Source organism: Oncorhynchus nerka, linkage group LG17 (genome assembly GCF_034236695.1).
Source record: "Oncorhynchus nerka isolate Pitt River linkage group LG17, Oner_Uvic_2.0, whole genome shotgun sequence".
Classification (NCBI taxonomy): Eukaryota; Metazoa; Chordata; class Actinopteri; order Salmoniformes; family Salmonidae; genus Oncorhynchus; species Oncorhynchus nerka.
This window is the reverse complement of record NC_088412.1, coordinates 6148624-6163719: the sequence shown is the minus strand read 5'-3', so window position 1 is coordinate 6163719 and position 15096 is coordinate 6148624. Positions and strand designations below refer to the sequence as shown.

Below are 15096 nucleotides of genomic sequence, written 5' to 3'. Positions count from 1 at the left end.
AGAACCATAGTAAAGACCAGTATGGACTATCAATACAGGTACTGTATGTAGAACCATAGTAAAGACCAGTATGGACTATCAATACAGGTACTGTATGTAGAACCATAGTAAATACCAGTATAGACTATCAATACAGATACTGTATGTAGAACCATAGTAAAGACCAGTATGGACTATCAATACAAGATACTGTATGTAGAACCATAGTAAAGACCAGTATGGACTATCAATACAGATACCGTATGTAGAACCATAGTAAAGACCAGTATGGACTATCAATACAAGATACTGTATGTAGAACCATAGTAAAGACCAGTATGGACTATCAATACAGGTACTGTATGTAGAACCATAGTAAAGACCAGTGTGGACTATCAATACAAAGTGACCATTTAGAATGAGGCCCAGTTCAATGAGAGGAAGTCTTAACAGAACTGGGGGATGACAGACAGGAAGTGGGGGGGGGGGTATCTAATATATTTTGTGCCAAACACTAAAGCATGATATTGAAATAAATCTACACCCTATTCCCTACGTAGAACACTACTTTAGACCTGGTCAGAAGCACCGTAGTGCACTACGTAGGGAATAGGGAACCATTTGGAACAGAGACAGTAATTCCCCTGAACATCTTCCTCTTCCTCATCTGGTTTCTTGAACAGCCCTTCACTCCTCTCCTCTTCCTCCCCTCCTCCCTTTTCATTCTATTCTATCAGACACACCACTAGCTCACCTCCACACAATACATTTACAAGTTAAAGACACACCTTGGAATAAATAACAAAGGAAAACTATTACTAGATGAAGTTGAGTGTTTTTTATTATTTCCCATCACCATAAATCATATTTAATCACTGAACAGTAGCAGACCTAACTTCATCTGTTCCTGACTCTGGATAGTGGATTAAAAAGACCATCAATCTCCAATGATATTAAAGTACTATTCTGAATATTACTGATATACTGAGTGGCAAGTCAAGATATCTGCTGGTTTTATTGTTTGGTCAACAGCACCACCTGCTGGACAGGTTTAATGTTGCTGGACTGAGCAGTATGGGAGGATGAAAGATGACACATTTAGGGCCGGTTTCCTGGACATCTACATTGAACATACTGTTTAGTCCAGGACTAGGATAATCTGTGTCTGGAAACCAGACCATATAGTTTAGTAGAAAGTAAGTGATACCAGCTTGTAGTGGGCTGACTAGTCCTGAATTGTCCTTTAGTTCCTGGACCATTTTCCATGCAGCTCCAGGTGACAGAGAACACATCAATTAGGACCGAGCCAACAAGCTGATCAATGATACTGAGGAGAATTACATAGAGACAGAGAACCAACTGAGAAAACATATCAATGGTTCTGAATGACAACCAATATACATCAACACCAGACATCATGATTCATGGAAATGTACAAGATTAAAACATTGTATTGAATTTTAATTAATAACAAATCAGTTTACAGTTTAACCAGCTCAGCTATAGACTACACCAGCATGACTAGTATCTATGTGGACCCTACTACAGTTTAACCAGCTCAGCTATAGACTACACCAGCATGACTAGTATCTATGTGGACCCTACTACAGTTTAACCAGCTCAGCTATAGACTACACCAGCATGACTATTATCTATGTGGACCCTACTACAGTTTAACCAGCTCAGCTATAGACTACACCAGCATGACTAGTATCTATGTGGACCCTACTACAGTTTAACCAGCTCAGCTATAGACTACACCAGCATGACTAGTATCTATGTGGACCCTACTACAGTTTAACCAGCTCAGCAGTATAATTATAATCATAGAGATAAAACCCAGGATAGAGGGGCTGAGTGAATGTGGTCTGGACTCTGTGGAGGAGGAGGGTCATTGTGTCAGAGACACTGTAGAAGGACAGAGTACCTGCCTTGTGATCCAGGTACACTCCTACTCTGGAGGACTGAGGGCCTGATACTTTAGTCTCAACATTATTGTGTCTGAAACAATAACCACCACTATAGTAATATAAACTCCAGGACTTGTTATTGAGTCCAAATCTACCATCTGTCCCTGTTCTGCTGATGTCTTTATATGAGACTGCTGTATAAACAACAACACCACTCCACTCCACCTCCCAGTAACAGCGTCCAGACAGACCCTCTCTACACAGAACCTGGTACGAGTTGGTGAATCTGTCTGGATGGTCAGGATATGGTTGGAATTGGCCTGTACGTGTCACTTTTCTGTTCCCTTCAGACAGAGAGAGGAGTGTGTGTGCTGTGTTTGGGTCCAGTGTGAGCTGACAGGAATCTAGGAGAAGAGCAGAGACCAATGAGGGGAGTCAGAACAATAAGTTAAGTCAGATACTGTATCTACCCTGTCTTTGATTAGAGCACAGCAGAGATCAAATCAGAGAAATATGAGGAGTCAGATAGATACCCAGTCTTTGATTAGATCTACTATTGCTATATATTTCTAGAGGGATTGTTCGGAGTGTCAGTAAAAAGAGACTGTTAGTTACTTCACAATAAAGAGACTCACATTGTAACAACTGTTCTCTGGTCTTGGGCTCTGGAGGCAGTAAAACATCCACTATATTCACTAAAGACACACAAACACATTGACAGAGAGAGGGAATGTTATCATCAGACCATATTCCACATGTATATGACTAGTAGGGAACTTTCAATGGTCTAAAGTTGATGTCCTTATTGTTTTCAACACACCTGTAGTGGAGATCTTGGTCCATTCTCCTTAAGGAAGTCTTCTAGTTTCTCTCTCAGTTCAGACAGTCTTACTCACATCTCCAAAGTACTGAAGAGGACGGACAACGATGCTGGGTAAGTCTGAAGATACACTGATACTGGAGAGAGACTGATACCTCTGGAGAGAGAGAGAGAGAGAAGGACAGACAGAGAGAGGACAGAGAGAGAGAGAGAAACAGAGAGAGAGACGGACAGAGAAAGAGAGAAGGACAGAGAGAGAGATATGACAGAGAAGGACAGAGAGAGAGGGAGAGAAGGACAGAGAGAGAGAGAGAAGGACAGAGAGAGAGAGAAGGACAGAGAGAGAGAGAGAGAGAGAGAAGGACAGAGAGAGAGAGAGAGAGAGAGAGAAGGACAGAGAGAGAAGGACAGAGAGAGAGAGAGAAGGACAGAGAGAGAGAGAGAAGGACAGAGAGAGAGAGAGAAGGACAGAGAGAGAGAGAGAGAGAAGGACAGAGAGAGAGAGAGAGAGAGGACAGAGAGAGAGAGAGAAGGAAGGAGAGAGAGAGAGAGAGAGAGAGAGAAGGACAGAGAGAGAGAGAGAGAGAGAGAGAGAGAGAAGGACAGAGAGAGAGAGAGAGAGAGAGAAGGACAGAGAGAGGACAGAGAGAGAGAAGGACAGAGAGAGAGAGAGGACAGAGAGAGGAGAGAGGACAGAGAGAGAGAAGGACAGAGAGAGAGAGAGAGAGAGAGAGAGGACAGAGAGAGAGAGAGAGAGAAGGACAGAGAGAGAGAGAGAGGAGAAGGACAGAGAGAGAGAGAGAGAAGGACAGAGAGAGAGAGAGAGAAGGACAGAGAGAGAGAGAGAGAGAGAGAAGAAGGACAGAGAGAGAGAGAGAAGGACAGAGAGAGAGAGAAGAGAGAGAGAGAGAGAAGAACAGAGAGAGAGAGAGAGAGAGACAGAGAGACAGAGAAGAGAGAGACAGAGAGAGAGAGAGAGACAGAGAGAGAGAGAGACAGAGAGAGAGAGACAGAGAGAGAGAGACAGAAAGACAGAGAGGGACATACAGAAACAGACAGACAGACAGACAGACAGACAGACAGACAGACAGACAGACAGACAGACAGACAGACAGACAGACAGACAGACAGACAGACAGACAGACAGACAGACAGACAGACAGAGACAGACAGAGACAGACAGAGAGAGAGGGACAAACAGAGAGAGAGGGACAAACAGAGAGGGACGGACAGAGACAGACAGAGAGAGAGGGACAAACAGAGAGGGACGGACAGAGAGAGGGACGGACAGAGAGAGGGACGGACAGAGAGAGAGGGACGGACAGAGAGAGAGGGACGGACAGAGAGAGAGGGACGGACAGAGAGAGAGGGACGGACAGAGAGAGAGGGACGGACAGAGAGAGAGAGGGAGAGACGGACAGAGAGACAGACAGGACAACATAATGGGGCGGCAGGGTAGCCTAGTGGTTAGAGCGTTGGACTAGTAACCGGAAGGTTGCAAGTTCAAACCCCTGAGCTGACAAGGTACAAATCTGTCGTTCTGACCCTGAACAGGCAGTTAACTGAGAAACAGTTAAAATAAGAATTTGTTCTTAACTGACTTGCCTAGTTAAATAAAGGTGAAAATAAATAAATAAAAAATAAATGATTGAGATGAATAGTTTCCCATGAAGTTAATTTCATATCACATGTAACAAGACAGTTTAGTTACCGGGAGGAAATGGATGTCATCCTCTGTGTGTGAGAGCTGCTCCAGCTCAGTGCTTCTCTTCCTCAGCTCAGCTATCTCCTGCTTCAGTTGCTCCAGGAGTCCTTCAGCTTGACTCACTTGAGCCTTCTCTTGGGCTCTGATCAGCTCCTTCACCTCAGAGCTCCTTCTCTCAATGGAGCGAATCAGCTCAGTAAAGATCTGATCACTGTCCTCCACTGCTGCCTGTGCAGAGCGCTGGAGAGAGAGAGAGAGATAGAGAGAGAGAGAGAGAGAGTGAGAGACAGTAGGTACAGTAGTCTCTCTACACCTCATTGAGTCAGACCTCTGCCACCCTGCTCTCCAGGTCCACCAGGCCTTGTCCTCCCTCCTGGACAGACAGGTACAGAACACCTCTTGGTCCTGCTCTACTCTCCTCCCTCCTGGACAGACAGGTACAGAACACCTCTTGGTCCTCCTCTACTCTCCTCTCTCCTGGACAGACAGGTACAGAACACCTCTTGGTCCTGCTCTACTCTCCTCCCTCCTGGACAGACAGGTAGAGAACACCTTTTGGTCCTGCTCTACTCTCCTCCCTCCTGGACAGACAGGTACAGAACACCTCTTGGTCCTGCTCTACTCTCCTCCCTCCTGGACAGACAGGTACAGAACACCTCTTGGTCCTGCTCTACTCTCCTCCCTCCTGGACAGACAGGTACAGAACACCTCTTGGTCCTGCTCTACTCTCCTCCCTCCTGGACAGACAGGTACAGAACACCTCTTGGTCTTGCTCTACTCTCCTCCCTCTTGGACAGACAGATACAGAACACCTCTTGGTATATCATATATATATATTCTGTCATCATTCAGGAAGTTATGCACAACAAGCATATCTTTGGGAGGACGTCCAGCCTCTCTTTTCCGGGCAAGAAAGTTTCTGTCCACCAACATCTCTTCTGTTTTGACATCAATTCCGTAGTTTTTGGCAAACTCAGTTCAGCATGATGTATCTAGGTTGTTGTTTGAGTTTTATTTTAGTTTTACTATTGAGAGTTCCCTCTATTTGTGCTTTCACTAGATTCATCATTGGCACGGAAAGAGAGTCCCTGTCTTCCTAACATTGATGTGACCACAACAATTCTCCTCAGATACTCCTTCTCTCTGCAATATCACCAGCTCTACTTCTCCTCCATGGTCAGATGTTCAAATCTGACAGCAATGTTCCCATGATTGATAGTTTCCTGGACAGACAGGTGCCACAACACTGTCTCTGTGTGTTTGTGTCATCTCATGTTTGACAAAGATAAAGAAGATTTTTCCTTTTTGCAGCCATTACTGACAAAATAATCAAATGTAATGTTTTTACCAAAAACTCTACATGGAAGGTACAGAAAGCTGTGATCAATTAAATACAGACAGTTAACTAGATATGATCTGTGTCATTTATCCCTCCTGGCACAGACAGTACAAACACCATTAAATCCAACATTAACTAGATATTATCTGTGTCATTTATAGAACACCCTGGTCCAGATAATAAAACTCCCTCCTGGACAGACCCGCACAGAACAGCTGTCCTGTGTTATGTGTTCCTGGCAGACAGTAGCTGGTCCTATTTCTACTCTCCAGTTCCCAGTGGACAGACAGGTCAGAACATGGTCCAATCAACCTGCTCCCTCTGCCAACACAGGAATGCCTGGGATGTTCTGATGCCGGGCATCCTGGTGAACACCTTCGGAGGGCGTGGAGGGGGCGGGGCATTGGACAGTTACATGGCAATGTTCCCATGATTGATAGTTTCCTGGTAGCTTTGCCACAACACTGTCTCTGTGTGTTTGTGTCATCTCATGTTTGACAAAGATAAACAAAGATGTTTTCCAATTTTTGCAGCCATTACTGACAAAATAATCAAATGTAATGTTTTTTACCAAAATCTACATGGAATTTAGAAAGCTGTGATCAATTAAATACAACGTTAAACTAGATATTATCTGTGTCATTTATAGCCTGGCAAAGATAGTTTCTGTCCACCAAATACAACGTTAACTAGATATTATCTGTGTCATTTATAGCCTGGCACAGATAGTAAAACTACATTAAATACAACGTTAACTAGATATTATCTGTGTCATTTATAGCCATTGGCACAGAGTCCCTGTCTTCCTAACATTAAATACAACGTTAACTAGATATTATCTGTGTCATTCACCAGCCTGGCACAGATGTAAAACTGACATTAAATACAACTTTAACTAGATATTATCTGTGTCATTTATAGCCTGTTTGCAAAGATAAACAAAACTACATTAAATACAACGTTAACTGACAATGTTATCTGTGTCATTTATACCAAAACACAGATAGTAAAACTACATTAAATACAACGTTAACTAGATATTATCTGTGTCATTTATAGCCTGGCACAGATAGTAAAACTACATTAAATACAACGTTAACTAGATATTATCTGTGTCATTTATAGCCTGGCACAGATAGTAAAACTACATTAAATACAACGTTAACTAGATATTATCTGTGTCATTTATAGCCTGGCACAGATAGTAAAACTACATTAAATACAACGTTAACTAGATATATTGAATTGTTTAGGGAAGCTTTAGCTTTGGCTTTAATACATTCTGAAAATACTTGAAAATAAAAATAAAAAGAATAGTAGCTCTCCTCAGGAACCACAAAACTAATAATCAAATATCATGAAGTCTAATTTCGATACCAAATGAAGACAGTATGAAATGGTGTGTCTCCTCTGGTCAACAATACTCACCTTGAAAGACTCCACAGCCTGTTGGAGCTCCTTCAGCTCCTTCTCTCTCTCCTGGAATCTCTGCTGGACCTTCTGCTGACTCATCCCCAGCTGCCTCTGTGGAGAATCACTCTTCAATGAGCTATCAAGCTTTATTAGTCCAGTAGATCAATAGTATAGTAATGTGACATAGGACCCATAGAGAGGAAGGTCTACAATCCTGAGGAAGTCCCTTTACAATATTATATTATGTTGCTATGTGAATGATTATAGTTTTTATGGTAGACCTACATGTATCAAGGGGTTGAGACTGATCTTTGGACTCATAAAAGGCCATTCAGAATGATAACAGTGTTTGACTTTAGAAAATGGTGATACATTTGTAACAAACTCAATATACTCAAGGTTTGTGTTCATATTTGTGGATCCATTTCATATTATATATAATGATCTCATATTCAAACAGATTTAGTTCCTACTGTATCTTTAATTCCTTGTTTATCAGACAGCCACCAACAAGTTGTTCTGGTCTTACCTGTTTCTCAGTCCTCTCTGCTGCAGCTGACACTGTATCATGGCCTTTATGTTCATCCATCACACACAGCAGACAGATACACTGCTGATCGGTACGACAGTAAACCTCCAGCAGTTTGTCATGATGAGAGCAGATCTTCTCCTGTAGTTGTGTGGTGGCTTTGACCAGCTTGTGCTTCTTCAAAGCAGGAAATTCATAGTGAGGTTGGAGATGAGTCTCACAGTAAGAGGCCAGACACGCCAGACAGGACATGAGGGCTTTCTGCTTTCTGGTCCCAGTGCAGAAATCACACGCCACATCTCCAGGTCCAGCATAGCACAGAGCAGGAGGGGGAGCAGCCTGGATTCCTGTCTTCCTCAGTTTCTCCACCACTTCAGTCAGCACAGTGCTCCTGTTCAGAACAGGCCTTGGGATAAAGGTCTGTCTGCACTGTGGACAGCTGTAGAAACCTTTCAGATCATCCTGATCCCAGCTTTCTTTAATACAGCCCATACAGTAACTGTGTCCACAGGCAGTAGTCACCGGATCCTTCAGTAGATCCAGACAGATGGAGCAACAGAACAGTTCCTGATTCTCTGCCATTTTGTTGCTCTCTCACGTAGGTTAAGCAATGGCAGTATGAAAGATGACTTTCTGTTTCATGGAACTCTACACCAGAGGAGGGGGGACTGGACTGGCTTCCTACTGGACTGGGTTCTCTGTATGTAGAGGGGGAGTGGCTTCCTACTGGACTGGGTTCTCTGTATGTAGAGGGGGAGGGTGGACTGTGTTCCTGTATGTAGAGGGGGAGGGGGAGGGTTTTACTGGACTGGGTTCTCTGTATGTAGAGGGGGAGTGGCTTCCTACTGGACTGGGTTCTCTGTATGTAGAGGGGGAGTGGCTTCCTACTGGACTGGGTTCTCTGTATGTAGGGGGAGGCTTCCTACTGGACTGGGTTCCTACTAGAGGGGGAGTGGCTTCCTACTGGACTGGGTTCTCTGTATGTAGAGGGGGAGTGGCTTCCTACTGGACTGGGTTTTCTATATGTAGAGGGGGAGTGGCTTCCTACTGGACTGTGTTCTCTGTATGTAGAGGGGGAGTGGCTTCCTACTGGACTGGGTTCTCTGTATGTAGAGGGGGAGTGGCTTCCTACTGGACTGGGGGTGTGGTTTCTTTAATAAGGAAGTATGACAGTGTGTTTTTCCTAGTGTCCAATTGGTAGTTACAATCTCGTCCCATCGCTGAACCATCCATAAGGACTCGGGAGAGGCAAAGGTCGAGAGCCTTGCGTCCTCCCGAAACGCAACCCAACCAAGCCGCACTGCTACTTGACACAACGCCCTCTTAACCCGGAAGCCAGACGCACCAATGTGTCGGAGGAAACACTGTACACCCGGCGACGGTGTCAGCGTGCACTGTACACCCGGCGACGGTGTCAGCGTGCACTGTACACCCGGCGACGGTGTCAGCGTGCACTGTACACCCGGCGACCGTGTCAGCGTGCACTGTACACCCGGCGACCGTGTCAGCGTGCACTGTACACCCGGCGACCGTGTCAGCGTGCACTGTACACCCGGCGACCTTGTCAGCGTGCACTGTACACCCGGCAACCGTGTCAGCGTGCACTGTACACCCGGCAACCGTGTCAGCGTGCACTGTACACCCGGCGACCGTGTCAGCGTGCACTGTACACCCGGCAACCGTGTCAGCGTGTACTAGCTAATAACTATACATTGTTCTCTGAGTAGAGAACATATTGACAGAGGAGACACACAGGTAGTGGGTGAGTGTGGGTTACTGATCCAAGACAGAGGAGACATACAGGTAGTGGGTTCGTGATCCTAGACAGAGGGGACATACAGGTAGTGGGTTAGTGATCCTAGACAGAGGAGACATACAGGTAATGGGTTAGTGTGGGTTACTGATCCTAGATAGAGGAGACCTACAGGTAGTGGGTTAGTGTGGGTTACTGATCCTAGACAGAGGAGACCTACAGGTAGTGGGTTAGTGATCCTAGACCGAGGAGACATACAGGTAGTGGGTTAGTGATCCTAGACAGAGGAGACATACAGGTAGTGGGTTACTGATCCTAGACAGAGGAGACATACAGGTAGTGGGTTAGTGTGGGTTACTGATCCTAGATAGAGGAGACCTACAGGTAGTGGGTTAGTGTGGGTTACTGATCCTAGACAGAGGAGACATACAGGTAGAGGGTTAGTGTGTGTTACTGATCCAAGACAGAGGAGACATACAGGTAGTGGGTTAGTGATCCTAGACAGAGGAGACATACAGGTAGTGGGTTACTGATCCTAGACAGAGGAGACATACAGGTAGTGGGTTACTGATCCTAGACAGAGGAGACCTACAGGTAGTGGGTTAGTGATCCTAGACAGAGGAGACATACAGGTAGTGGGTTAGTGATCCTAGACAGAGGAGACATACAGGTAGTGGGTTACTGATCCTAGACAGAGGAGACATACAGGTAGTGGGTTAGTGTGGGTTACTGATCCTAGATAGAGGAGACCTACAGGTAGTGGGTTACTGATCCTAGACAGAGGAGACATACAGGTAGTGGGTTACTGATCCTAGACAGAGGAGACATACAGGTAGTGGGTTACTGATCCTAGACAGAGGAGACATACATGTAGTGGGTTAGTGTGGGTTACTGATCCTAGACAGAGGAGACATACAGGTAGTGGGTTAGTATGGGTTACTGATCCTAGACAGAGGAGACCTACAGGTAGTGGGTTAGTGTGGGTTACGGATCCTAGACAGAGGGGACCTTCAGGTAGTGGGTTAGTATGGGTTACTGATCCTAGACAGAGGAGACATACAGGTAGTTGGTTAGTGTGGGTTACTGATCCTAGACAGAGGGGACATACAGGTAGTGGGTTAGTGTGGGTTACTGATCCTAGACAGAGGAGACATACAGGTAGTGGGTTACTGATCCTAGACAGAGGAGACATACAGGTAGTGGGTTAGTGTGGGTTACTGATCCTAGACAGAGGAGACCTACAGGTAGTGGGTTAGTGTGGGTTACTGATCCTAGACACCTACAGAGGAGTCATACAGGTAGTGGGGTAGTGTGGGTTACTGATCCTAGACAGAGGAGACATACAGGTAGTGGGTTACTGGTCCTAGACAGAGGGGACCTACAGGTAGTGGGTTAGTGTGGGTTACTGATCCTAGACAGAGGAGACATACAGGTAGTGGGTTCGTGATCCTAGACAGAGGGGACAAACAGGTAGTGGGTTAGGTGTGGGTTACTGATCCTAGACAGAGGAGACCCACAGGTAGTGGGTTAGTGTGGGTTACTGATCCTAGACAGAGGAGACATACAGGTAGTGGGTTAGTGTGGGTTACTGATCCTAGACAGAGGAGACATACAGGTAGTGGGTTACTGATCCTAGACAGAGGAGACATACAGGTAGTGGGTTACTGATCCTAGACAGAGGAGACCTACAGGTAGTGGGTTACTGATCCTAGAAATAGGAGACATAGGTAGGTAGTGGGTTAGTGTGGGTTACTGATCCTAGACAGAGGAAACATATAGGTAGTGGGTTATTGATCCTAGACAGAGGAGACATACAGGTAGTGGGTTAGTGTGGGTTACTGATCCTAGAAAGAGGAGACATACAGGTAGTGGGTTAGTGTGGGTTACTGATCCTAGACAGAGGAGACATACAGGTAGTGGGTTACTGATCCTAGACAGAGGGGACATACAGGTAGTGGGTTAGTGTGGGTTACTGATCCTAGACAGAGGAGACATACAGGTAGTGGGTTACTGATCCTAGACAGAGGAGACATACAGGTAGTGGGTTAGTGTGGGTTACTGATCCTAGACAGAGGAGACATACAGGTAGTGGGTTAGTATGGGTTACTGATCCTAGACAGAGGAGACATACAGGTAGTGGGTTACTGATCCTAGACAGAGGAGACCTACAGGTAGTGGGTTAGTGATCCTAGACAGAGGAGACCTAGAGGTAGTGGGTTACTGATCCTAGACAGAGGAGACATACAGGTAGTGGGTTACTGATCCTAGACAGAGGGGACCTACAGGTAGTGGGTTAGTGTGGGTTACTGATCCTAGACAGAGGAGACATACAGGTAGTGGGTTCGTGAAGAAATAAGAACAGAGGACAACATGGTCAACACAACAACAACAACAACAACAACAGACCACTGGGGAAATAAGAACAGAGGAAAATACAACAACAACAACAGACCACTGTGGGAAATAAGAACAGAGGACAACATGGTCAATACAACAACAACAACAGACCACTGTGGGAAATAAGAACAGAGGACAACATGGTCAATACAACAACAACAACAGACCACTGGGGGAAATAAGAACAGAGGACAACATGGTCAATACAACAACAACAGACCACTGGGGGAAATAAGAACAGAGGACAACATGGTCAATACAACAACAACAACAGACTACTGGGGGAAATAAGAACAGAGGACAACATGGTCAATACAACAACAACAACAGACCACTGGGGGAAATAAGAACAGAGGACAACATGGTCAATAGAACAACAACAACAGACCACTGGGGGAAATAAGAACAGAGGACAACATGGTCAATACAACAACAACAACAGACCACTGGGGGAAATAAGAACAGAGGACAACATGGTCAATACAACAACAACAACAACAACAGACCACTGGGGGAAATAAGAACAGAGGGCAACATGGTCAATACAACAACAACAACAACAGACCACTGGAGGAAATAATAACAGAGGACAACATGGTCAATACAACAACAACAACAGACCACTGGGGGAAATAAGAACAGAGGACAACATGGTCAATACAACAACAACAACAACAGACCACTGGGGGAAATAAGAACAGAGGACAACATGGTCAATACAACAACAACAACAGACCACTGGGGGAAATAAGAACAGAGGACAACATGGTCAATACAACAACAACAACAACAACAACAGACCACTGGAGGAAATAAGAACAGAGGACAACATGGTCAATACAACAACAACAACAACAACAAGCCACTGGGGGAAATAAGAACAGAGGACAACATGGTCAATACAACAACAACAACAACAACAGGCCACTGGGGGAAATAAGAACAGAGGACAACATGGTCAATACAACAACAACAACAACAACAGACCACTGGGGTAAATAACAACAGAGGACAACATGGTCAATACAACAACAACAACAACAACAGACCACTACAGAGACGGACAGAGAAGAAGTCAATAACGGACAGGGTCGTGTTTAGAAGCTCAATACAGAAGAAAACACAGTGAAACAGGAGATAGAAAACTATCTGAAATTGTTCAATATGAAATGACTGTTTAGTTTTGCAACACATTTCATTATGGTGTGTGCTCAAATGAACACAACCCAGCTTCAAAAGAAGCCCCAAGCAGAGTGGGCCTTCCTTTCCACCCCAGACAGATTGGGCCTACCTTTCCATCCCAGACAGAGTGGTCCTACCTTTCCACCCCAGACAGAGTGGTCCTACCATTCCACCCCAGACAGAGTGGTCCTACCTTTCCACCCCAGACAGAGTGGTCCTACCTTTCCACCCCAGACAGAGTGGTCCCACCTTTCCACCCCAGACAGAGGGTCCTAGGGGTCCTTTCCACCCCAGACAGAGGGGTCCTACCTTTCCACCCCAGACAGAGTGGTCCTACCTTTCCACCCCAGACAGAGTGGTCCTACCTTTCCACCCCAGACAGGGGGGGCAGAACAATACAGTAATATTTCAGCTTTAACTTCTGAACCCAACTAGAGACGGTCACAAGTGTTTCCCTTAAATCTGACTGGGTTTAAACATCTTCTATTTTACAGAAAGTTAATAGCTCAATCAACTGATAGCGACAGAATTAGATTACTTTCTGGTACAACCAATTACCTTCAGAAGTCACATAATTAGTTAAATAAAGTTAAATAAAATAAATCTAAGTATCAGATGATCTATCACATGATCTCAGTATATATACACCTGTTCTGAAAGGCCCCAGAGTCTGCAACACCACCGAGCAAGGGGCACTACACTACTGTACTCACCCTGTTTACTACACTACAGTACTCACTCTGTTTACTACACTACTCACCCGGTTTACTACACTACTGTATTCACTCTGTTTAATAATACACTACCGTATTCACTCTGTTTACTACACTACCGTATTCACTCTGTTTACTACACTACTGTACTCACCCTGTTTAATAATACACTACCGTACTCACTCTGTTTAATAATACACTACTGTACTCACCCTGTTTAATAATACACTACTGTACTCACTCTGTTTACTACTACACTACTGTACTCACCCTGTTTACTACACTACCGTACTCACTCTGTTTAATAATACACTACAGTACTCACTCTGTTTACTACACTACCGTACTCACTCTGTTTAATAATACACTACAGTACTCACTCTGTTTACTACACTACTGTACTCACTCTGTTTACTACACTACTGTACTCACTCTGTTTACTACACTACCGTACTCACTCTGTTTAATAATACACTACAGTACTCACTCTGTTTACTACACTACTGTACTCACCCTGTTTACTACACTACTGTACTCACTCTGTTTACTACACTACCGTACTCACTCTGTTTAATAATACACTACAGTACTCACTCTGTTTACTACACTACTGTACTCACCCTGTTTACTACACTACTGTACTCACCCTGTTTACTACACTACTGTACTCACTCTGTTTACTACACTACCGTACTCACTCTGTTTACTACACTACTGTACTCACTCTGTTTAATAATACACTACTGTACTCACTCTGTTTAATAATACACTACCGTAGTCACTCTGTTTACTACACTACCGTAGTCACTCTGTTTACTACACTACCGTACTCACTCTGTTTACTACACTACCGTACTCACTCTGTTTACTACACTACCGTACTCCCTGTTTACTACACTACCGTAGTCACTCTGTTTACTACACTACCGCACTCACTGTTTACTACACTACCGTACTCAGTTTACTACACTACCGTACTCAGTTTACTACACTACCGTACTCAGTTTACTACACTACCGTACTCAGTTTACTACACTACCGTACTCAGTTTACTACACTACCGTACTCACTGTTTAGCACAGTACCATACTCACACTGTTTGGCACAGAATGCTGTACTCACTCTGTTTGGCACAGTACTGTACTCACTCTGTTTGGCACAGTACTGTACTCACTCTGTTTGGCACAGTACTGTACTCACTCTGTTTAGCACAGTACTGTACTCACTCTGTTTAGCACAGTACTGTACTCACTCTGTTTAGCACAGTACCGTTCTCACTCTGTTTAGCACAGTACCGTACTCACCCTGTTTAGCACAGTACCGTACTCACCCTGTTTAGCACAGTACCGTACTCAC

The 15096-nt window shown here is 44.7% G+C and overlaps 1 pseudogene; it reads right to left on the bottom strand.

Annotated features, from left to right (window-relative positions):
* Positions 1-1419: 1419 nt before the first annotated feature.
* Positions 1420-8323, bottom strand: LOC135561367 (tripartite motif-containing protein 16-like; annotated as a pseudogene).
* Positions 8324-15096: the final 6773 nt, after the last annotated feature.